General features: G+C 31.5%; 1 long non-coding RNA gene across 1 annotated transcript; it reads right to left on the bottom strand.

Moving 5' to 3' along the window:
• Positions 1 to 6: 6 nt before the first annotated feature.
• On the bottom strand, positions 7 to 5,301 carry LOC139485861 (uncharacterized). The gene is made up of 3 exons (XR_011655417.1): positions 4,132 to 5,301; positions 1,338 to 1,425; positions 7 to 641 (listed from the first exon to the last, which is right to left on the bottom strand). It is a non-coding gene; the product is annotated as an uncharacterized lncRNA (long non-coding RNA).
• Between the last annotated feature and the right edge of the window lie 1,407 nt (positions 5,302 to 6,708).

Raw genomic sequence — 6,708 nt, 5'->3', positions numbered from 1 at the left:
TTTTTGGAGCAAATGCTTCTATTTTCTTTGTAATTGTTTCAATGCGATACATTAATAAGCAACCAATTTGAATGTCATACCATTTGTGGTGTTCTAAAGAATTTGTTTATATATTTGCAGATTAAATAATAAAATAAACACTTTTCGTATTATTTTTAAATTACAATTTCTTCTGTTTCAGCTTGTGTACAGTTATTCAATCCACTACGTAAGAATTCAGTGAATACATTATTCCATTCACTAAACAATTCCCTTCAATTCTAAGAGAAATCATTTTTGCAAATTGTTCTTCAATGATCTTCTTCTGTATATTTGATATGAGGGAGCAATGTAAATGAGTGGATAAAACTGGTGTTCCTTTTTTCAACAACAAAATAGTATTTGTTCAGCATTCTCCTTTCTTTTGATTAAGATATGTTGTTGCTTTTATGCAATAGTGTTTTTGTGTATCTATGATAGAACTCCATTTTGTTTATGGTCATTATCATGTGATAATGTTGAAATTTCCTATTTCTTTTTTGCAGGAAAGCACACATTCCATTTCAAATTAATCCAATTATGCACTATGTAAATAAATTTCAACTATAAGTTTCCTCTTCAGTAATGACCTATTGATCATGAAAACCAAGATGTCTGATCACCTATAAATACACAAAATAAACAAATAAAATGTTATAAATGGAGAGAGAAACAGCAATAAATGTTTTTCATGTGTATCTTTCCTTATTAAAATACATTAAGTAAACTTGAACTCGAGAAAAAATAAATAACTGCGATGTAGACTAGAAAGTATAAAATGCCAAATAAAGTATTCACGAAAAATTAGTTGATTAACAGAAGTCAAGTCCCTGTTTGCAGGAAATTTACATCATTGGTTGTCTGGTGGAGAGTTGTCTTATTGGCAATCATACCACATCTTATTTTTTATATAACCTTGCCATATTCCTATTGTGCCTGTCCAAAGTTCAGAGCCTGTAGCTTTTGTCAGTTTTAGTCCGACACTAAAATTTAGTGGTTGTTGTTGTTGTTTTCATACTGGTCATATTTATTTTTTGTAATTTATTTTGTTATAAACTAGGCAATTAGCATGATTAGTTTTACAGTTTGGATTGTTTCAATGTTTCATCTTTAGGTCTTTTATAGCTGCCTACTTTGACTATAGTATAGGGTATGGATTTTCTCATTATTGAAGGTCGTAACAGGCCTACAATTGCTTTCTCAAAGCCATGATAGTTTTCATATTTAATATACCACATCTTTTAATTTTTATAGTAATCATGATACTAGTAATCATCTTTCAAGTTCAATAACTTTTTTAAATTTAAAAGGTGCCTTACCATTTAGGTTTAGTTGGCTTCTGCAAATTTTACATTGCCTATCATTTCTGCTGTATATAATTTCTCTGTATCTTCTATAGTTCTTGTCCTATACATAAAGAGTAAAAGTTGAATGACATCTTGCATCAATATTTTTTTCTGTTTAATGTACATTATGTATATTAATGTGTGTTTAATAAAAATCTAAACCATGAGTGTTTGATAAGCTTCTTGCCCTTATAGCTGGTCTTTAAGCTTTAAATGAATTTTAATGATCGACTAAAAAACTATGAGCACTGTGCAAATAAGACCCCTGCCCTCCAAAAAAAAAAAACATGCACAAACAGTGGTATTTATTGACATAAAACATGTATATAATTTGGCTCCATTTATAGATATATATCTCAAGTGACTATAAGTTTAAGGCTGTGATTTTTTTTAACAAATCCATAAATTTCTAAAACCTTTCAAAGTTTTTGAAAATGGACAATTTTAAAATAACTTTGCAACAACTAAAGTTCCTTAACTCTGCATCTTATAAAAAAATATACATGATAAATAGGGAATGATACTCCAGCTTGCATATCATTCAAAGTTTTAAAGGAACATAACTGAAGAACGGTAAAAGTTTTACTACCAAAATTTGAAATTGATCTGATTAAAATTGTGATAAAAAGTATTTTTTTAAAGTTTAATAAAATTTGGTTGAGGGAAACTTAAGTTAGAAGGCCGAAACATTTTTTTCCATTTTTAAAGAACATAACTATAGAATTTAGTAAGACGTAAGAGAGACACTACCAAAATTCAAACTTAATCTGTATTTTGTGATAAGCATTGTGTATTGATTTCATAACATTTGGTTGAGACAAACTAAATTTTAGAGAACAGGAAACCAAAAATTCAGCATATTTTCCCCATTTCTAAAGGGGCATAACTCTGATACTCTAGTACAGTAACACTGACATCACCAAAATTCAAACTTGATATGAGAATTGTGATAACAAGCTTTTGTAAAAGTTTAATTGAATTTGGTTGAGGCAAACTAAAGTACTGTAAGAGAACAAAAAACAACTTTGGGACAGACGGACAATGTTCTGACAAGTGTTAAACATTATGCCCCCTCCACTTTGGGTCATAACAATAAAAAGGGAGTTTGTCAAGATATAAAAACAATTCACCAAAGTTTCATAAAAATTTGTGAAAGCATTCTTGAGACTATCCTAATCCCAAGTCATGATAGTACAATGACATAAATCAGATTTTTTTTTAAATTAAAAGGAAAATTATCATGTTTATGTTATACAAAAATAATTCACCAAGTTTCATGAAAATTGCTCAAAGCATTATTAATAGTATACGTACTGGAAAAATCCCCGCTTTTATGAATAAAATCCCTAACTTTAAATTAAAAATTTAAAATCCCTAAAAATTAAAAAGGAGCTTAATTATCATGATTATATCAATAGATAATTCACCAAAGTATTATGAAAATTTTATGATTAATGTATTCTAATTCCAAGACTATCTAAGACATGGTTTGTTTGAATTAAAAAAGTTGGAATAAAGTACCTGCTAGAATTCAGGAGAATAAGACCAAATCAGGCTATCTTCTAGATTATCAGACAATTGACTGTACATAGAAAAGGAATTTTCTTTTTCTTTTTTTCTTATTTAGCTATTTGTTATCTCTGTCCTTAATATATACTGAACTAAGCCATTTTTTCACATATTTTTTTTGTTTTTTCTCTCTTGTGACTTGTTATTTAACATAACAAAAAAAACCAAAGGCAATGAAAGAGAAACTGACAATGCCAAGGCAAAACATAAGATGCAGAAAAGAAAAACAAAACAAAACACTAAGCAACACCAACATCACCAAAAAACTAGTGTTGAATTCATGTGCTCAGTCAGTCAGTGAGAGTTCGCAGATCCTGACCTACTATATCTATGCTTAAAAACCTAAAAATCATATAGTTCTAAACATATTTTGTAAATTTATACTTGATTAAAATGTTGTCATAAATAGCATAGACACCTCTGAGTTTTGAGAACCACATGTGTTAATTGTGCGAGTATAATCATTGATAATCATGCACAAGATTGACTTTTAAAAGCCTATATATTGAAATTTTCTGAAAATATTGCATGCATTTATTAATATGACCAATTTCAAGAAATGCACAAAGATGTGAGATGATTTATATAATTGTAATTTCAGGAATTTACAGTAAAGGCTTTTATCCTCACGGCATTTTGCACTTTTCCTAATTCAGGAGCCAGAAGTTATGGCCTTTGTGACCTTTGTATGATTTTTATTTTAGTTTCTTTTTTTTAAATTGAAGAGTTATGTATGACGTCCATTATCACTCAACTAGTATATATTTTTGTTTAATGGCAAGCATGGCAAGCTAAAGCATGCCTCACAGGCACGGATCCAGGGGTGGGGGGGTGGGCTGAAGGTTGGACATGTTGGAACCCCCTTTCTTTATTGGACGATCAATGCATTTGAATGGGGACATGTAGTTGGACACCCCCCCCCCCCCCCCCCCAAAAAAAAATTGTCCTGGGTTAGGAACCCCTCCTTTATATGACTAGATCCACCCCAGTCTCAGGTTGCGGGATTTTCTCGTTGCAATGAAGACCCATCGGTGACCTATGGCTGTTATCTGCTCTTTGGTCATGTTGTTATCTCTTTGATACATTCCCCATTTCCATTTCCATTTTCTTTTCGGTTCTTTTATAAATATTAGAAACGAGTTTGGCGCCTTTACAAAAATATAATTGTCTGTGCTGATAGGGGAGTATGTGTGCATACCAATATTTAAATTTTCTAGGCCTTCTTTTTGAATATTTTGTGCATTTCTTGGTAAAATACTGTCAGACCTCGAGTGCTGTTGTTTTACAAAAACGGTCAAGTAATGTAGGGGAAAGAAACTAACTAAAAAGACCAAAATAAGCCACAACTAATGGGGGTCTCATTGGGGGTTCTGTTCACGGATCCCGCTTAGTTACTACTTATTTTTTTAGATTCTCGCATGATGCCATCCCGCGTACACTATGTAAGTGAACAATTCTGCTATTTTTGTAATTTCCCATGTCCCGCTAAACTTCATTTCGCGTTTTCACGGCACAATAATTTGAGGGAGGATAGGACCTTTATCGGGACTGCGGGATCGGGTGTTTTTAAGCTCTGGATTTCGGGATTGACCCTTTCGGGATACGATAATTCTTTTTTCGAATTTCGGGACCTCTGGATTTCGTGTTTTTTAAGCCCGGGATTTCATGATTTCGTGTTTTTAAGCTCGGGATTTCGGGATCAGTACCCCTCCTACCCTCCCTCATAATTTGACTTTCATGTGTCACGTTTACAAAAAATACGCCTCGACAATCCCGAGTCCCGCTCAGACCCCCCTTATAGGTACATAATGAATAGTTTACTATGTAGTCAGTAGTCGGGTCAAATACACATGTATACACTTTTAGACGACCTTAGATTCATTTCACAGCGAAAATACTCATTTATATTGAACATTTTAGATCACTTTACATTTAGATTTTATAACTTTTAAAATAAAGACCATATAGATTTAAGATCATTTAATCGAAAGATTATAATTTGTCAATGCGCAACTGTAACCAGGTACTGAATTTTTTTTTTGCATGCGTTAAGTTAAAAGTGCCGGGAATAGAAAAGCAAGTTAAACTTCTCATCTGGACTTTTTAATAAGTCTGTATACCGGACCTCTTCTCTATTTTGGGATTGAAAAAAATCTAAAGTTAAAAATGCGGTTTTGAGCCTATTTCTTCTTTTTAATTTGGTAACACGTTAAGCCATTAGTGACACTAATATGGTATATTACCAATAATAAGGCCATATATTTCGGTGTGTAGAAATACCGCAAAAGACTTCTTAGTGCACTAAGAAGAAAGTTTTTGCATTAAGGACACTAAAACGATGTTTTAAGATCACAGCGAACATGAATATAAGAGGATATGATTAAATACCTCAAATCTGTAAAGTTAGGTATCAATAGATATTGTAATTTTGAAGTTAAATGACTTTTTAATCAACGCCTACCACTCGCCACGTGACCAACGGTTTATTGCAGATTCCCGAATCATCATGTTCAATCAACCTAATCCAATAAACAATTGTCTTTTGATCGTTACTTATTGATTAATCAATGGTTGTTAACCTAACGGTTTAGCGTGGTATAAATTCAAGTTTATAAAAGAAAAATAAAAAATAAATTTTCTGTTTTAAAACTTTGCCTTTGTTATATATATTTAGTTTTTAAGGAAATTGCTATGCAAGCTTTTTTTTTTATTTAAAGAACCCTATTTTGAGATAAAAATTGAGAAACAAATGCTTTTGATATTTCATTTCCTTACTAACAACACAAGAGTTTACATACTATCATTATTCCTTGAAAGACATTTGAGAGTATGTGGTGTCCATGGGGTTCTTCAAAATCCGATTACAGAAGTAACATATAGAAAAACTCCAAGAGGTAAAATTATATTACGTTTAAAAAGAGAATTATAGAATAAATCATAACTGTCTTCTATGAACGATAACTTTAAACTGGTGTCAATGCTTTTTTTTTTAACAATTCATCTTTATTTCCATAATTGAAGATGAATACCATTTTATTTTATAATGTAATAAGCACTATGGGCAGGCGCGGATCCAGAGCTTGAAGTGGGGGTTTGGGGGAGGGGTTATGTGAGAAATGTTTAAAACACTAGAGAAGTTTTCATGTTAAACCAAACCATATGTTTTTCAATAAATGGCACACTTTTTGTTCATCCGGCATATGGTTACTCTAAAAATAAAATTTTAAGTATTAATTTTATAAGGTTAATTATTTGATTACAGATCGTATCTACCCGTTTTGCAATTGTTGTATCACTCTAAGGGAGGCTAATAAAGATATATATAATAAAATATAGAGATAGCAGCCTTGGATTGTCTTAATTAAATCCTTTGGTCCTCTAATTATCAAGTTACCCTCTGGCCAATGTTATTATGACTTGTGTATATTTAAAGAAGTGTAGCGACAACGTGTCACCCTATTCAGTGCTAGATATTCAAATTATAGTAAAGATAACATTAAAACAAGAAATGGTTAATACAAAAAATATTTTAAGATTTTCAACCGGGGGTGGGGGTGGGGGTGGGGGGGTTCGCTTTAACCCCCTAAATCCGCTAATGATGTGGGAAAACTAAATTATTTAGTTAACTTAATCATATGACTCTTAAGCCCGTTCTGCCATTATTAAGAAACGCTAAAGAACGGAAATGTATGATTTTAAGATTTGGAAATAAATGAAATTGGTGTCACAAATGGTACATTTTTTTGTATGTCTGCTTGTATTTAAAATATTTTAT

This window comes from Mytilus edulis, chromosome 1 (assembly GCF_963676685.1).
Source record: "Mytilus edulis chromosome 1, xbMytEdul2.2, whole genome shotgun sequence".
NCBI classification, from domain to species: Eukaryota; Metazoa; Mollusca; class Bivalvia; order Mytilida; family Mytilidae; genus Mytilus; species Mytilus edulis.
Note: the sequence above shows the minus strand (reverse complement) of the source record. Positions and strands in the feature narration are given on the sequence as shown.